Source organism: Lissotriton helveticus, chromosome 4_1 (genome assembly GCF_964261635.1).
Source record: "Lissotriton helveticus chromosome 4_1, aLisHel1.1, whole genome shotgun sequence".
Classification (NCBI taxonomy): domain Eukaryota; kingdom Metazoa; phylum Chordata; class Amphibia; order Caudata; family Salamandridae; genus Lissotriton; species Lissotriton helveticus.
Genome location: NC_136063.1, coordinates 1195638369 through 1195657198, shown reverse-complemented (window position 1 = coordinate 1195657198; position 18830 = coordinate 1195638369). Strand labels below are relative to the sequence as shown.

Genomic DNA, 18830 nt, shown 5'->3' with positions numbered 1-18830 from the left:
TTATAAGCCCTGGAGCTAAAAGCAGGACCCTGGTCAGAATGTAGCATGCCAATTGCGTATGTGCTGATAAAGACTCGCAAATCTTTTATAACAGTTCTGGCGTCAGCCGATCGCTGGGGCCACATCCATATGAATCTCGTGCATGAATCCACTGCGACCAAGATATATTTATAGTTACCATCCCTTTGTAAGGGACCACAGTGGTCTAGGTAAACACAGGCTAATGGTTTATCTGAGATTAGAAGGTGCGTCTGTGCTGGTCGTTTCACTGTTGATACTTTCATTCTTTGACATATTTCACATTCTAGAACATAGTTCCTTGTTTGTCGTCGCATTTGTAGCCACCAGTATCTCTGTTTTAATAATGATACTGTGGCTGAAACGCCAGCATGTACAGAAGCAAGCCCTTCGTGTGCCGCTATGATGAGTCCTAACCTATGTTCCATGTTTGGAATTGCCCTATCCCCCACTCCAGGGATTCGAGCAAACGGAACATTATTTGCATCGGTTATGTATGAGTACTTTACTGGAAAGCCTTTTGGGAGTGTTTCTATCGCATCTTTTACTGTAGCACTGACAGCCTGTAATATTTCGCTGTCTATTTTTGTTTTTGACCGAGTGATGGCAGCTACGGAAGCCGTTTGCACAGCTGCCTTCGCGGCCTCATCAGCCAATGAATTCCCTTCAACGTGAACGCCATCACGTTGATGACTCAGTGTATGTATCATGTGAGTCTTTTGTAGTTCCTTTTGTAAAAGAACTACTTGTTCCCAAAGCATTTTATGCTTGATTGTGCCACCTTTTGCATCTTTAAAACCATTCTGAACCCAGATCTGCAAGTATTCATTGTAAGATTGGACGCAATAATATGAATCGCACACTATGAGTGTGGGGAATTCTCGATCGGTATTTTCAAGCGCCATCTTGAATGCTAGTAGTTCAGCTCGCTGAGCTGTACAATCTCCTAGAGATTGCGTTTTAGTGACCACTGGTTTAAATTTTCCTTCGTGCCAGTGACCTTTTACAATTGCGCACGCAGCACTGTAAGCTTGCTTACCCCCCACTGCGGGTTGTGCTGATCCGTCTGTATATATTATACAGCCGTAATGTTCTAAAGGCAGAATCTTGGTCGGCGGAGGACATTCGAATTCATATTGGAGAAACTCTTGTGTTTTTAAGTTGGGATCAAATTCGTATGCCACGTCTGTTGCAGCAAGAGAATTAGCCCATTGTATCCATCTTGGGTGGAGTGCTTTAGCATTCGGAATGCTTGCCTTTGTTACCGCCTCCAGGGCTGGTATCGGTGTCACGATGATTATTCGTTTACCTTGTGCTAGGGCTCGTTTTTTTGCTACTGCAGTCTGTACCGCGGTTAGAATTTTTTCCGTTGGCTAAATTTCATTTTAGCCTTTGTGTACAAGTGTGATTTGTATGCAATTGGTACCTTCTCTCCCTCATTAGAGGTTAGGTATGTGAATCCGCATCTTCCTGGGATGACTCGAATCACAAGGTTGCGTGTGTTGTCATGTGTTTGTAATTTTGTTTTAACTAACATATCTGTTTGTAAAGATCTCAAAATTTCTGTGTGTTTTTGAGTCCAATTGATTCTTTTAAAATCTGGTTTTATAAGGTCATAGAGAGGTTTAACTCTCTCTGCATAATTTATAATGTAAGTTCTTCCGAAATTTAGGAAACCTAGAATTGATTGTAAGTTTTTTATTGTTCTAGGTGCTTGGATTACAGCACATTTCTCTAGGAAATTGTCAGCCAGGCGTTTGCCTTCACTTGATAGTTCATATCCTAAAAACAGGACAGTTAGATGGGCAATTCTTGACTTTTTAAAGTTGCATTTGTAACCCTCTGCTGCGAACCCAAGTATTATGGTGTTCACTCTCTTCAAGTGAGTATCCAAGTCATCATCTGTTAGATAGATGTCATCGACATAAGATAATGCCTCATCATCATATATCTGTAGTAACTCGGTTACTCTTGCTGAGAATAATCCTGGGCTATTCTTAAACCCCTGGGGCAAACGACAGAAATTTTTTTGCGCGCCATTTATTGAGAACGCGGTCAAATATCTGCTCTCTGGTGCTATATTTTGACAGAAGAATCCATTAGAGATGTCGAATGTTGTTTTGTATTTGTTGCGCACTATGTTATTCATTAGTGCAGCATTATGCGAGTTTTGTACTGCAAAGGTTTTGCAACATGAGTTAAGGTGTCTGTAGTCCAAAACAAGACGATATGAATTGTCTGGTTTGGAGACAGGAAACAAAGGATTATTTATTTGTGAGGTGCAAGTTTCAATCACCCCCTGGTATTCCAGTTGATCTAGGATCTCTTTTACCCGTTTTCTAGCTTCTTGCTTAATTGGGTACTGCCTTTGAGCAGTAGGTTGTGATTTTAACTGGATTTTGTGAGGAGGAGAGTCCTCATCCCATCCCACATGGTTTTTATATAATGCAGGAGCTTGGGCTACTGCCCACTTTCTTGCAAGTGTATATTTTTTATGAATTGGAATATGATTTGAGAAGGCAGGCATAATTATTTCTTCGCCATGAGGGCACTCCCTGACAAACTCTGGTGGCCAGTCTCTTTCAGCTAGAAGGATATCATAGCCCTTGGAGAGATTATCCCAAAAGTGACCCCTTATTTTCCTAGTCTTATCCCCCTCTATACGCAATGTTATTTCATATATTTTATGAGGTTTGCTAACTCTGGTATCTTCAGTTTCCACCTGAATGTATTCATTCGTGTCCACTGTCTCCAGATGATTCATAAGGATCTTGCGAGCTATGCTCACTTCTGCTGCGCTGTCTAGCATTGTCTGAGCCCATTCTCCGTTTTTCAGCTGTGTCCTCAGTATTCTCGGCATGGTTGATTACTTTAATACTGGCTACCTTCTTTTTTGGAAACTGTAATTTTTTATTTTGATGAGCAGGTTCCTTGTCTTTGGACTTGACGTGCTCTTCTCTGTGTTCTGACCGTCCTCTTCTTTCCGATTTCTGTGAGGAAGTCTGAAAAGATCGAGAGGGACGTGTATCAATATCTTGATATCTATCAGGTTTTTTTATATTATGCCTATTTCTTAGGTTATATTTTTTCTCAGAGGGCTCCAATTGGGGAGACTTGTGTCCTTGGTCCGGAGATCTTTCTCTCCGCCGAGGAGACCTTCCCCTGGACTGGAATCTTTTTTCTTTAGGAGTGGATTGTTTATTTCCATCTCAGCTCTTTTATTTTTTTTTTGAGTGTTTAGATTATTTTTAATAAATATTTTTTCAGGTTTTTCAATAAGTTGGGGTTTTACAGGTATTCCACCCAAATTATCTCTTCCTAGTTCTTCATAGGATTTTTCTATGATTCTGGCAATTTCAAAAGGTTGGTCTGCTATATCTGTCTCTTTCAACCTCTGGCGGATCGCCACATTTGCTGCTTCTCCCTTTATATTGGCTAGTAATATTGCCGAGACCTGCTTGAAGTCTTTTAGTAATTTCATACCAAGAGTTAAAGCAGGATCTGGACCGTATTCATCTTGAATTTGTTTTAGCACATCTGGTATTACTGACATGGATGGAACACCATGTGTTTTTGTGTAAATGGAAGCAAAGACTGTACCCCAAGTGTCACAGTCCTCCACATGTGGTGCGATTCCCATTGGAAGACAGATAGTCAGAATCCGATGTTTCTCAACCGGGGTGGTATCTGGAAATACCGCCTCTATTTGAGTGATTTTTTGTGCTAACCAGAATGGAATTTGTTCCCGTTTTGCGGGTACTTTACCTAGAAAGGACTGTATGTTCTGTGGTGTAATTTTATTTGTGTTCCCTTGGTGAGGGATCAGCTGTGGAATTTTAATAGCTGGTAGGACTGTTGAAGTCCGCATTACATATTGGACTAATTGTCTGTGTATTTTAATTAGTTGTTTTAGCTGTGCTAAAAGTTCTGGTGCAGACATTTCTTCAATGTCTGGATGTGGTGTGTATCCGGATAGGACCGGCCACGTTGCTCCTGGTCTACCTAGTGGACCGAACCTGGTGATGTGATTATTATGTTTTAGGGCGCCATTAAACCAGAGCAGGTGCTCTTGGTATTTGAGTGGTATTTCCACCTCCTCGAAAGGAGTGTACTCATTAGGAGGTTCCTCTATTTTGTAATAGTGGAAGTCCTTTGTTACAGCGTTTGCTGCTGGAAAGTTTATCCATGAATAGAATACCTCTGTCTGCCGATATTCGTGTGCCTCGATTACGAATATGACTGTACAACCTCTCGGTGTCAGCCCATTTTCTATAAGTTTTAAAGTTATAGATTTCCTTATATTGACCTGGATGAGTATTGCCTCCGGGTCTTGCTGTAGGAGACTATTGTCAGCTGCTATGAGTTCAGCTGCTATTCTAGCTGTCTCCCTTTCTTCTTCAGTTTCTGACATTCTAATGTCAAGAAAATTATTTTATTTATTTGCAGATCAGGTTTCTATGGAAACAAAGATTAGATGCACAATATTTTGGAACAGTGTATCCTTCAACGTTGAATAAACCAAGAACCTTACATAGGAGTCTCCTCCTACTAAGTTTGGCGGATTTAACCTTTCACCCACTCCAGACGTCTTTGGAGTATTATGGGGAAAAGGGGTCTGTGTGAAAAAGCACGACTGAGTTACTCTAATGTCTTACGTTAGATTTATCGCCTATCCAAACAGTTGGGTGCCATGTAGTGTAGTTCCTATCATCCCAATAGGCTCTGCGCATTGGAATAATATCTTCAATAGTATAGACGTAGGACAGAGGTTAACTAGGTCTTCTACTGTCGATATTAGACTTAAAGTTTAGTGTTTGCCAGCTAGCTCAGAGTTCACTAGAAACTTTCTCGAATAGACAAGGAGGAGTTTAACTTCCTTGGATAGACAAGAAGGGATTTCGTTTCTGACAACCATAGAACATGACAACTTTGCTCTCCCCTAATCAAGAGTGTATCTCTAGAGTCGTGTGAAAACAAAAGACAACTTATTTTACTCAGTCAGTTCAGTGCATTCTTAGTTTCACCTCATTGTAGAGAAAAGGAAGAGACGGGTGTGTTCAATAAAAAGATGTTTTTTATTGATCAGTCTCTTTTCTCATACAAGAGAAATGAATCGCTATTATTGCAATACTTATAGTTAAGTAAAGTGCATACAGTAATAACAGAATTATAATATAATACTGTAAAAGCATTGATATGGTTTCTTAGCCATATGATACTTAAAATGGATAAAATAGATACATACATATATACATTGACTAATCGTACTCAACTGGTGCTTCTAACTATGCCTACCCCAATGTACCTGGCCTAAGCCTAATACGTGGCGGGAGTAGCTAAGTAGCAGTTTAAGTTAAGTTTGTTTTGCCAAGGGTCTGCTTCATGAATTCTCTACAAAGGATGATTCAGTTCAGTACCTGGGATTTAGAAGGCTGAAGGGCTGGTATCTCTATCTCAGGTCTTGATATTCCAGCTGCCTGCGAGGGCTGCTTGGAAGCGCCGGAGCTGGATTTCTCGGCAGGAGAAAAGGCAGCGTCTCTCTCTCAGCGCGTCAGAAAGGAGGGGCAGCGTCTGTGGGCTTCGCTGTCAGCTGGGCTCCTCGGCAAGTCTCGCTGCTCCAATCTTGTCACCACCTCGTGTGTTTGCTTAAGGCAATGTCGGTATTATTTATACCTGAAAGGTGCCGGGATTGACGTAAGGATGGACATAAATACGTCAATAAGGATGTCATACGAACTTGATCGTTCGCACATTCTTTACTGAAGTTCTCGGCTAAATCAAAACAATGGCTGTGGGGATTTCCCAGATCGTGGTAGGTTTGATTTGTTTTGAGAACACCGTATGCCTATTAGGGGGCTGGAGGAATAGTGCTTGTCTAATGATGGCACACGCTATGACCTAATCAGATAACGGGCTTCTGTGCCGTTGTGTGGCTAATCAGATAACGGATTTCTGTGCAGTTGAATGGCTGCTAGTTAATTATTAACCAGACAAGGGTCAGAAACAGGGGGATCGATACAGTACCCATAATAAATACATCACAATCTATTGAGTCACTGACACAAGTACACACTCACCCATATGGCCACTCTCACAATCACTCAGTCACACATACAGTCACACATGCAGTCACTACGTAAGTATTCACTTTTTTAATCTAATTTTTAATTAAAAAATCATTATTCTCTTACAGTCATAGACAAGATAGCCAATGTGTTGCAACACTTATTACAATTTAACTTTCTTTTTGCTGCGTATTCAAGTCAACTTCAGATACATTGCTCCATAGTTGCAGAGATCATGATTCTAAACTCCCACCACCCACCTCCCACCTCCCCCCTCACCCCCAAACCTGCTTCCTATATTCACTGTTTCGTTAGGTTCATTGGGTATCTTCCTGATAGTCATCTTTCTGTTACAACTCAGACTCCAGCCCCTGTATTCAGCTTCTTACTGATTGTCATTAGCGTTTAAATTATGTCTTTGGGTATGTCAGCCTAACTATAACGTCCCAGCAACCTTTTGTCTTCACAGTGAATATTTATATCTTTATATTTGCTGATTACCTACTGGCGGTTGCCAGTAGATAGTTACAGTTAGGAAGGACCATGTTTCTATTGAAAAAGCATTTTTTCCACTTGACTATATCTTTGTCATGAAAGTTTCCTGGTGATCCGTCTAGCGGGGGTCAAGCAAAAGGTGGTTGAAAGAAAAATGATTTCCCCTGTTAATTCTCAAGGGAGCTCTGAACAAAAGTACAGCCCAAACCTCTGTACAGAATTACACCACATTTGGCAGAAAGGTAGATTGTGGTCTGCAAATCATGATTTTAGTTATTTGGTGTAAATCCATTAAGCAGTTGTTGAGACATTTTTGGGAAAGCAAATAAGGATATCTGGGTGGAGCCTAAGCAGAGATCCCATGGTGAGATCTGATTGGCTGTCAGCACTTCAGCCAGAAAGTGCTGGCAGCCATCTTGGAACACATGTACATGATGGCTCCCCATTGAAAAGTATTGTAGAGAATGGCAGGTTTTGAGGGTCACAAAAAGGAGAAATCATATGTTGATGGTTCCACACTAATTTTAGTAACTGTGGTGTGTTGCAGGGTGATGATTTTACAGCATGAACAAGCCTTCTACTGGGAGTATATCAATCACATTTGAGAGAAAATAGTTTTCTCATGATTTTCCCATAGATATTATAGAAGTTGCTACAGAAGCAAAAATAAGATCATATTTTCGGTAAATTCACATTATGTTTCTCAGTCATATGAGAACGAAATAAGACATTTTTAGTAAAACATGTACTTCCAACAGAAGTAGCCTGTCAGTTGATTCATGTGTGTTCTACTGCAGCCTCCCAGATTGTTCTAAAGAACAACTACAGTACTAACTGTCTTACTTATGTCAAAGGTATAGCACACCTGAAGCTATCTTGATTGAATCAAACTGGTAAAACGTAAAACATTTAATTTAGAAAGAAACAAAACGAGGGGCTTCCTTTTGTCATAGAAATTATGATTAGTGCTGTTGAAAGAAAAAATAGGACACATTTTAAGTCAGTTCTCAAATATCTTCCTCTTCTATTTCATTAAAACATTCTGACATTATGACTGAAACATGAACTTTCAACAACAACATGCAAGTTAACTCCCTGGTGATCAGCAGATAACTACAGTGTTCTGATGAGCAACTTGAGAACTAACATTCTGAATTTATGCCAAAAGTGCGGCACATCTGATGGAATTGAAGTGGAAATCTGAAAGCATTTTCTACTCAGGTTACTGCTGTAAATGAGGAGGTTAGGGAGCTTCATAAGAAATAAGTCTCCCAAGATGGCCACCATAGAGACAATAGCCGAAATGTAGCACACATATCACCCAAATGTAGCCCAAGTATAGCCCAATGTCAGAAGTGTGTAAACGACCTACATATATGGGCTTCTTTATAAAAGTGCATGTTAGAATTCGCATTTTTTGGTATGTTTCCCCTGTCTTTTTGCTTAATAACCTCCCAGTTTAGTGTCTCTGCACACCTTATCACTGCTGTTCAGCGCTAAAGTACAAGTGCTCCTGTTGTAAATTAGGTTTTGGATTGTTTCCATGATTGGTATATTTGGCTTACTAGCAAGTCCCTTGTACAGTGCAATGAGAGTGCCAAGGCCTGTAAATCAAATTCTACTAGTGGTCTTGCAACACTGATTGTGCCACCCACAGAAGTAGCCTGGTAAAGGTAACTCAGACCTGCCACTACAGAGTCTGCGTGCAGTTTGTAACTGCCATGTCGACCTGGTAAGTGCCCCCACTTGCAAGGCCCTAATATTTCTTTTTATTATGTATAAGTCACCCCTAAGGTAGGCCCAAGGTACCCTTGTAGACAGAGTGCTGTGTACGTTAAAAATAGGACATGTTGTGATGTGTTTGGCATGTCCTGGTAGTGAATTACAGTGCATTTTGCTTTTCACTATGGAAGGCTATCAGTCCCATAGGACAGAATTGGAGTTTTGCTTATACCATCTTATAAGCATAACTCCCCGGTGGCACAAGATTAAGAAATGGAGTTTAGTATGCCTGGACTCAGAATGCAAAAATACATTTCTTAGTAAAGATGATTTTTATGTTTTGTGTTTGAAAATACCACTTTTATAAAGTAGGTATATTCTTGCTTAGCCATCCTGAGTGCCTCTGCTGGGTTTCTGGATTGACTGTCTGGCTTTGGAGTGACAGTGGCTGTGGATGTGCATTATCTTCAGACAGCCACTGGGGAGGTCAAGGTGTGTCCTGCCTTTCCTGGATAAGTCACGGCTGGGCTGAATAGACCTGGGCTGCATTTAGAGTACTCAGAGGAGATTTCCTTCTACCTGAATGGACCTAGTCTGCTGTAGACAATGCTGTAACCTCCTCCTCCTGCTGGGAAGCTGGGCCAGAGAGGAGCAAACTGGTTTGGACTAAGCACAGACACTCTCTGCCTGAGAGAACAAAGCAATTTGGGGTACAAATATTGGGGCCCAGACCTCAGAATTTTAGAACTCTTTAGGAACCTAGAAGACTTCCAAGGAGAAGAGCTGGAGAAGCTGTGAAGAGGGACTACCACTTTGCTGTGTGCTTTGCTGTGTTGGCCCGCAGTGGCTGCTTCTGTCTTGGGCAGTGAAAGGACTGAACTTTCTGCAACTTCTTTTTGTCAGTTTCTCCAAGGGCTTGAGGTAGAGCTTACCCCATGTTCAAGAAGTCTCAGGAACAGCAAAGACTTCAAGTTCATCTGTTGCCAGCACTGGGGACCGTGTGTTTTGTGCTGCAACAGAAGAAAAAGCAACCCGATGCCGTCAACAATGCCGTTGCTGACTTCATCTCCTGAAGGCACCGCAGAGGGCACCGCCTCACTTTGCACCGCAACCCTGTTCTCACTGACTATGCCCCTCAACTCTGCCACCGAGCCGCTGCTTGCATTGCAACCTGTGGGCACCGCACTCCGTACTGCCTCGCTTCACGCCGCCGCCCTGGTATCACCGATGCCCGCGCTACACACCGATATTGACGCCACTGCTTCCACCGTGTTCTGAGGGCAGCGCTCGTAAGTTACACAACGCACCGTCCACCATTCTTGCACCATGAACTGCCAGCACTATGAAGAGCACTGCACCACTTCGTACCTTATCCCTGATCTCACTGATGCCGCTGGAAGACTATCCCCGAGCCGCTGCCTGCACCGCGGCCTGAGGGCACCACATGCCACACTGCTGCTCTTCACACCGCAGCCCCGATGCCTTCTGAGGCTGGCACTCTCGACTTCGACTGCGAGGTATTTGATCTGCAATGTGTGTGACTTCAAGTGCCCGACGACTCCTGCACCGACCTCTGGAACTGAAGCCTGCAGACCCCAGCTCTCCAGGGTTCATCAAGAGGTTGCCGATGCCCTGCATTTCCCGACACCATAGCTGGCATGAGGCCGTGGTCAGCCAGAGCTGTTTGGATTTGTTTTTTATGACGCTGTGATAGCCACAGATGGAGCTATTGACTTCAAGGAACTGTATTTTAAGTCTATTTTGATTATTGAAGATTTCTGAGAACCTTATGGTGAATATTTATAGTATTTGTTCTTGTTTTGGATGTATAAAAATATTGGATATTTTTCTAAACTGGTGTGGTGTCCTTTTGTCATGCCTTCACTGTTTTACTGTTGGTTATGTGCAAATGCTTTACACACTGCTTCTGAGATAAGCCTGACTGCACGTGCCAAGCTACCAAGGGGGTGTGCAGGGGTTATTTTAGGAGTGTACCCCGTTACCCTGATTAGGAAGAAAGATCCCTACTTGGAATGGTGCAAACCATTGCCAACTAGAGACCCCATTTTTAACAGTGCATGAAATGGTTAACAATTATTAGCCATTCAAGAAAGGAATGACAAAATTAAAAAATGAAACATATGTTTTTATATGCTGCGTTCCACACTATCAGAGGGTGTACGTTGTAAATACTGCCATTAATGGTTGCTTTGTGTGAGAAAGGTCTGCCATTCTTATGTTTAGTTTTTATATTTCCTGACAGTATTGTATCCATCTGACAAGACCAGAAAATAATATTTGATCAACAAAATACATTTTCAGGTACGTAAATTACAATTAATTTGGAGAAAAAAATGAATGGAAAGGTATATTTGAGAATGTTATAAAAGAGTGTTAAATATTTTTGAGAAAATATTGTAAGTGTATGAGGTAATGTGTGAGTGGTTTTGTGAGTGGCTTTGTATGTTTTATAACAGGTGAGTAAGAGGCTGTATGAGTGTATGAGACTGTGACAATTTGTCTGATTTGCAGAATAGGTGTGTGAGAAGATGGCTCACAACCTGTTGCTTTGTTGCTATGTTGTTCATTTGCTGGTTACCACGTGGTATAATTGATGGTAAAAAAACCTGTAGAATAATAGTTAAACTTTTAGTTAGCAACGCATTAGAAGATGTGGAAATATGTGATTCTGTATATGTGATGTGCGGTTCTCAAAGAGTGTTTTTCTTTGAATCCTGGGTAGTGTAGTTCTGTTCCACTGCTTTGCCAGACAGCTACAAAAGCACATATACATTCAGTCACCTACCCAGAAACTACTTGTGCCTGCATCACATTCAAACATAGTTGTACTCACATCTATATTGCTCTCTTTTTAGTAACACAGGCAGGCAGGTGTTTGATTATAGTCACTTACATAGCTATTTAGAGTGATAGAGAGGCAAAAATGTACAGTCACATACCAACATATTTTGTTAAACGTCTCATGTCACTGCTACAGGTGTACTCCGGCAATTTTTCAGATATGTTGCCAAGTACTGACACAACCTTCTCATTCATGTAGAGAAATACTCTTTCAAACATGGATAATGCTTGGTAGTACAGGTCCAGTGTATGCACTTTCACTTGCAGCTTGATTTGCTATTTAAAAGCTGTTTGTCAAGTCTTAAATCCAAGCTCCAGTATGCACAAGTCACATGTGAGGGATACTATAGGTGTGCTATAAGCATTCTGGCTTGTGCTTAAAAGATGAGAGATGTTCTTTTCAGTTCACTATGTTTCGTGTGCACATGCATGTCCCTATGTCAAGCACTAAATAGTGTATGTAATTCCTAAAGCCACTGACACATATGTTCAGAAATACTTAAAGCCTCTGCTTCAGCTATTGAGACAGCTACAGATGCACGTATCACTCACCAGAAACTCCTATATACATGCAGCAGACTCAAAGGTGGTTACAGTCTCACCTACGCAGCTCTGCATTGCCTAATACAGGCACTAAAGTATTTCTGCAGCCACTTACACATTTTTACATACACATTTAGACAGCCATAGATTTATTATAGCAGGCAGTTACATACAAGCACATTTACATAAACATCTCATGGCACTGATAGGGTTGTACTTCTACACTCTCTCAGATATGTAGGCAAGTACTGACACAATCTTCTCAACCATGTACAGAAATAGTATTTCAAAATGAGTGATGACTACTAGTGCAGTCTCTGTCTGTGCACTGCCACTGCAAGTTTCACATGGTATAGGTGTTTCTGAAGTGTCAAACCCACATTTTAGTGCATATAACACACTTCTAAGATATGCTATGCGTATGCCATAAAGGATGCTGATTTGTGCTTAAAGGATTGACATATGCGCTTTTCAGTTGAATGAGTTACTTCAGCACTTGTAGGCCCTTATGGAAAGTACTACACAGAGTATGCACCCCTAAAGAAACAGATATACATGTTCACAAAAGCATAGACCCTCTATGCAATCTAATCGGAAAGCTACAGAAGTACATACACATTCAGTCACTTACTAGACCCTACTTATGCCTGCAGCAAATTCAAAGGTAGTTGCAGTCAAATGTTCATAGCTCTATAGTCCCTTACTGAGGCACTGAAGTATTTGTGCAGCCACCTAAATACCATTTAGAGAGCCATAGAGCTACTAAAACACAGTCAGATAGGAGTATATTTACTTAAACATATTATCTCACTCATGCAGGTGTACTGCTACTCTCACTTACATATGTAGGAAAGTACGGACAAAACCTTCTAAATCATGCATTTGTACACCAAAATCAATGAACTGTATAACGTTTCATCCTTGATCAGTGAGAAAAATACAATGATAAAGAATATAAAAAACCTCTTTCTCATTTGAGGCCCTGCTCTTTTTCTCTTCTAAATTACATTTTGCTGCCTTTTCCTCCTTTTGCCAATATAATGACATCTGGTGGCAGTAAAGATTAGTCCTCACACTCTGCCAAACACAGTTCTTTGGAGGAGCAGCCCCCAGCAAAGTGACAATCAATTGCATGGGAGTTTTTCACCATCTCCTCAAGGCAAAAGAAAGTGGTGGCAAAGTATGTCATGTGCTGTATATTTGACAAGACCCTCTCCAAGGCTGGGTCCTAGAAATATTAATGTAACACAACGAGAATGTTACAAGGTCTAAAGACATACAGCTACTTGAACGGTGGTATAATGCTTAGGTATGTTGGCGCCACTCAGGAGAATAACACATGTATTTGTACATAAAACCACTTATTTGGCAGACGGTGCTGTAAGGTGAGGAGAACCACCAGCCTCCCCAAAATAGCGGCAAAAGCCGTAAACATATACAAAGAAATCCTCAGCACACATCATAGGTGTATCAACAATTCGTTAAGTGCACAATGTAAGCACAGATTATACACAAGTTATTTCAATTCTATGTCAGGACCGGAGGCGAGGATAATGCTATTCTATCTTCGCTTTATTGAATAGCAGCCATTTGTGGTCAAGTAAAACAAACTATTATTCCCATGAACCATAGGGAATAAACAAGCAAAACAATAGAGAGTGTCAATAGCTAGAGTGTCCCATCTTCTGCACCAATCACAGGTCCCCAGGGTGCTGATAGTCCTCTGTCCCTGTCTACTCCTCCTCTTTCTTTGCTGCTTGCAGCCAAGATAAGTCATAGTTTGCTGTTCTCCCTGTTTGCTCTTAACTACTTTGTTATTTAGTTATTCACTTGGTTGTGCCTAACGGCGGTTCCGCCGGTGTTTTAAGTGGCTTTGTTGTGTCTCACGTAGAGCACTGTATTGTGAGCTTGCTCTTGAATTCTCTGGGTTTTGCCTTAGTGCCGTTCCCCTCACGGGTCGCATGTCGGCAGCGCATGCGCACCACTGATCATTTGTGGACGCGCGCGCCGGAATTCCTGCCAAACTTCCCAATTTGTTGTTTGTTGGGTTGTCTTTGCATTCCCTACAGATTTTCTTCCAGCGTAGGTCCGTGGCTACTCGACTACCCTCCTCCAGCCGTGGGAGTGCCAGAGCTCCCTAAGGCTGTGTATTTGGTGCCACGGTGTCTTCTGTCAACCGCCAGAGGGTGCCGGTGTGCACGCCTGCCCGCAGTGTGCGTGCCAGTCTCATCGCATTCAGCGCACTGCACTGTCCCGAGCCGCATCGCCGCACTTTTCCTGGTCTTGCCTGCTCCTACACCCCTGACCTGGGTCTGTTTGTTTACCTGCCATTAGGCAGTTGCTTAGGCAGTTGCTTGTCAAATTACGCCCCCATTGAATGCCCAAGGTTATACTGGGTCTGTAATCTGCAGTTAGAAAGCTCATGGCAGTTTCCCTGCCCTGGGGCCAGTATATTTAGGTTGTTATTATAAGGCTCCTATAACGCTTGAGAATCAGCATTGCAGACAATGTCTGCTGGGACCCTTGTTGAGCAGGTCGTCCTATAGATTACCTTTTACAACTGGGCTCTGGCCTCTCGGGCTTCAAGCTCTGTACTAATTGTGAGCACTGCCTGCCCATATTACAGGTTGACACCCGGCCCTCCCTATTCATTGAGGCACTCCACCTCTTGCGGTGCCCCCTTCTTCTTAAGTAACTGCCTAGTATCCTCCCCCAATTACGCTACTTACCTTAGTACTTGCCTACCTCCTTGACTTGAAATTATTTGCGCTAAATAGGAATTGCAACTCGCTATTAGGAAGGGGCGTTTTTGGTGTACCTTCCTAATAGCGACTCTCGACTCCATGTATGAATGTTTTGCGACTGCAATCTCTCGCAATTTACCACCTTCTGCAAGAGGGTCCCCTTCCCCTTTTAAAAAGCAGGGGAAAATATTATTTTGTGGCAGGCAGTGGACCCAGGGACCACTACCTGCCCTTAAAAAACTTAAACAAAATATTTTCATTTTCTTTTTTTTAAATGCATCACGCTTTTCTTTAAGGAAAACAGGCTGCATTTTGTTTAAAAAACTGGTTTATTTAAAAGCAGTCCCGGACATGAAGGTCTGCTGAGCCCATCAGGCCAGCCATTCACAGTGGGGTCGCAAATTGTGAGTGCCTCATGAATATTCATGAGTCATGCAAATGGGAATCTCAAACAGTGTCTAAGACACTGTTGTACATGGCATTTTGCGACTCGCAAATTTTGACTCAGAATCGAGTGCAATTTGCGAGTTGCAAATGGTCATGGTCGAACATCTGGCCGTAGGAGTATTACTTCTTCAGTGCACATCTAAATAAGCACATCAGTCCAACTCTGGCTAAGTCTTTAAATGTGAAAGTAACTAAGTCACAACTACTTTGTAGCTATATAAATGTCTGTTTATATTATTTACGTGACCGGCAGCGCGCTTCTTTAAATCCCTTGAAGTAGCATTAAACAATATGCCCGAGCGCTACTCAAATACTGGAGAACAATAAAGTTTTGTTAGTACTCTGACGCATTGGGGAGCTGATCCTTGTTACTTTACTGGATCAGGATACTCAGCCCCAGTCACGTGACACGGACGCTGCTCGCTTGTCACGTGACCGGAAGGCTTTGCACTTCATAACGCCACGGCGTTTCAATTGCGGGTAAGATCCGGGCTGCAGTGATTTATGGAATAGGTCTCCGGCGGCGAGTCGGTGTGCACAAAGTAAGTCTGTGAACTTAGCTTGACTCGTTTGCAGTGAGGCTTTGGTAACGAGAGTTTTCGCGATTGGCTTTAACATCCACGCCAGTTGTTTTGTTTTTAACTTTTCAGATGGAGCGTGTTGTAATGTACCTTTTACTTAATGCACTCTCCCTACAGTGGTTCTCACCTTTGCTGCTCAGCCTATGATGAGGTCAGATAGAATGGTGATTGTGTTTGGATTGGAAGAGTGAATCAGTTGGTGTGGATGGGCTGAGCAGTGAGGAGCCTGCTCCTGGTGGGGCACTTTAAAGGATCTTACTTGTAATATCTTATACCTGTAACTAAGAAGTGATCCTGTGAATAAAGCTGAGAACTTATCTACATGCAATTTTCTCAAGCTAACACTGCATCAGAGTTTATTTTCCCATGCTACGCGCGACAGTTACATGCAGCTCATGAAAAAGGGTTTCTCTTTGTGTCAAAGTGTCGGGTGAGAGATCGCTCACCAAGTTTATGACATTATCCTTTAATTGATTTATACTGTGGGTTGCATAATGTTTTTTTAATGCCTAATATGCTTAACATGTAATCTTCTAGCATCTTAGTGTTTCTGGAAATGTAGTTCTGTTAGAGACTTCCTTTCATTTTTCATTTTATTAATGCTATACTGTTTGTGGGGGTGGTTGCAGGGTGGTGCATTTTATGATATTCTACCTTGATTTTTGGGTTTTAAATGTGAATGCCTTGATTGGGGTGTTTTGTTTTTCTGTAATTCTTAGTATGAGGCCTCATGGTGTTGTGTATCTCATTTTGGAAAATGTTTTCTTTTATTATGAGGCTGGTTTTTGAGAGTATCTTTGGAGTATGTATTGGACTGTGCGTTATAGATACACACGTAGAGTATTTTTCGGACTGTGTGTTACGGGTGCACACGTGGGAAGTTTACCTTTTGTGTAGCTTCTCCTATTTGGTTTTGCTGTTATCCTGCATGTGATTAATGCCTCTAGTAGGTGTTTGGACTGTGAAATGTGGTTGTGCATGTTGAGTTTGGTGATTCTCATAATATATTTGCTTTGAGTTTAAGCAGACCATAATAGGTTTGCTTTGGGTTAAAGGATACCCACATTGGTTTTTAGAGTATTTTGGGGGTTTTATTACCCTGGGCTGTGTCTTATTCCATTTCTTTTGGGTAGACCTGTTTTGTCATTGGTTTGTGCAGTTGAGGGTTGTAGATCCCTGTTCTGCCACAGTTTTGTGCCTTAGTTGTGGTGCATTGGCTACTCATTATTGTACCCGCAGTTTGGGGCGTGAGTTATGTGGATAGTATCCACTGGTTTTGAAGGATGTTTTTATTTAACTTGCATTCTTGTGTTTGTGATCATTATGAAGGGGAGATGGGTGTAGTATCTTAGTTATCTCATTCATTCTCCTTTGCCCTCATTTGTATCATTCATTCTCCTTTGCCCCCATTTGTATGTTTGGCAACTTTCATGCCTTTGTTGTTATGATCATTATAGCAAGGAGGTGATGTATAATGTTGTTATTATTGCATCCTCCTTTGCTGGAACGAGTGTTTTATCAACTTCACACATGTTGATTGTTTTCCATCACTATAAAGGGGGAGATGTGTTGTAATGTACCTTTTACTTAATGCACTCTCCCTACAGTGGTTCTCTCCTTTGCTGCTCAGCCTATGATGAGGTCAGATAGAATGTTGATTGTGTTTGGATTGGAAGAGTGAATCAGTTGGTGTGGATGGGCTGAGCAGTGAGGAGCCTGCTCCTGGTGGGGCACTTTAAAGGATCTTACTTGTAATATCTTATACCTGTAACTAAGAAGTGATCCTGTGAATAAAGCTGAGAACTTATCTACATCCCCTGGTCTACGCAGCTTTCTTCCTTGTAACAGAGTGCATCTTGAAGATAGTGCCCCACTGACAGCCCATGTGGCACATGTGATTTTCATGTGATGGAAGTGTTTTTGGGTCTGACTATATGGCGCATCTTAGTCTTAATTACATCTGGCCTGAGATTGTATGTCAACCGACCTTCATTCGAGGGTCGTTTGATTTTTTACGAGGGGTGACGCATTGAATTTTAAAAGTCCAATTGGAGAAACGGCGCCATAGTAGGCACTCGGGCAAATTGTTTTCTGAGTTCTGTCTTGTGCGCACGTTAGGGACCGAGGCTGGCCCAATGAAGAAAGAAATTAACGATATTAAATAGCATATCGTTATACATAAATGTCATGAGGATTCGGCAATACCTGACAATGTGACTGAATGACATGTGTATAAAACTTATGTTTGTCCTGTCTAATTTGTTTGTTTACAGATTCTGGCTCCTGATGATTTCTGGGAGTAAACATTAAGGGTAAAACCGTGAGTTAAAAGGAATAAGTTTTTTACCTTTTTTACATTTGTGTCCTCACGGAGCGGACGCGCCTTAGCGCGCGCGGACCCCCCGGGGGATCTCATGCACTGGTCCTGATGAAAGCTGAGCATAATATTGCATAGAACAGCAGAAACATGTTGACCTTTTTGACTTGGACACTGTGGTTCTAATATAAACCACTACGTTGTCCGCACTTGTTTTTAACGTGAACAGCTGGCCCATTAATAAAACTTTTTTTAGGCACAGCTGGGATCTTTTAATCCTGCACTCACATCACTGAGCACACACACAAAAAAACTTTTTTTTAAAAACCTGCTCCGCTGCAATTGCAGGCGTCGCAGCACACAGGAGGGACATTCGTCTCCCCTGTGGGAACCCCATGATGAAGCATGTCACCACTAGGGTGAGTGAGGGTTCTTTTAAGAAATACGGTTTCTTTTTCAGTTCCTTTTCCTTATGATATTTTTTCTTACTCATTTTGAACACTGTGTAGATCGCTAGGTAGGGATAAATTGTCACGTATGGTTTCACAGGTATAGTCACTCTTTTGTTGTTGTATTATTATTAATGGGGGTAGAAGAGTGACTTCGTGACCCTAACTCTCCCGTTGATTAAATATATTTGGCAGCGCACAGCTGCGAGAGTGTTATTTGCATTCCTTTTTCCGTGCCACCCCACTCAGACAGAATGGAGGATTTAGGTATTTCGTATAGCAGAGAAGAAGTAGATGCACTCCTAGGAGATGCATCATTATTCGCCGACCCACTTATATCCCAGACCATCTCCCAGACCACAGAGTGGGACAAACTGGGGGAGCAAAAGAGAAGCCGCATCAGAGCCATCTTGCATGGTACGATGCTGAAGGAATATTTGATGAAGAACACAGCCCCTAAAGGGCTGTTGGTCACTAATGCTCCCAGGACCTTTCTCGAGGATGCAGTGTTCAGGAAGGAATGGGCCCAGATCGCCTGGCACTGCACCTGAGACTGGGCAGTATTAATAATTAAAACCGCACTCCGA

The 18830-nt window shown here is 42.0% G+C and overlaps 1 long non-coding RNA gene across 1 annotated transcript in view; it reads left to right on the top strand.

Annotated features, from left to right (window-relative positions):
• LOC144827467 (uncharacterized) overlaps window positions 1-18830 on the top strand; it is a 175725-nt gene that overhangs the window by 21861 nt on the left and 135034 nt on the right. The window contains exon 2 of the long non-coding RNA XR_013610202.1: window positions 10564-10622. This is a non-coding gene — a long non-coding RNA (uncharacterized LOC144827467). The remainder of the gene's footprint in view (window positions 1-10563; window positions 10623-18830) is intronic.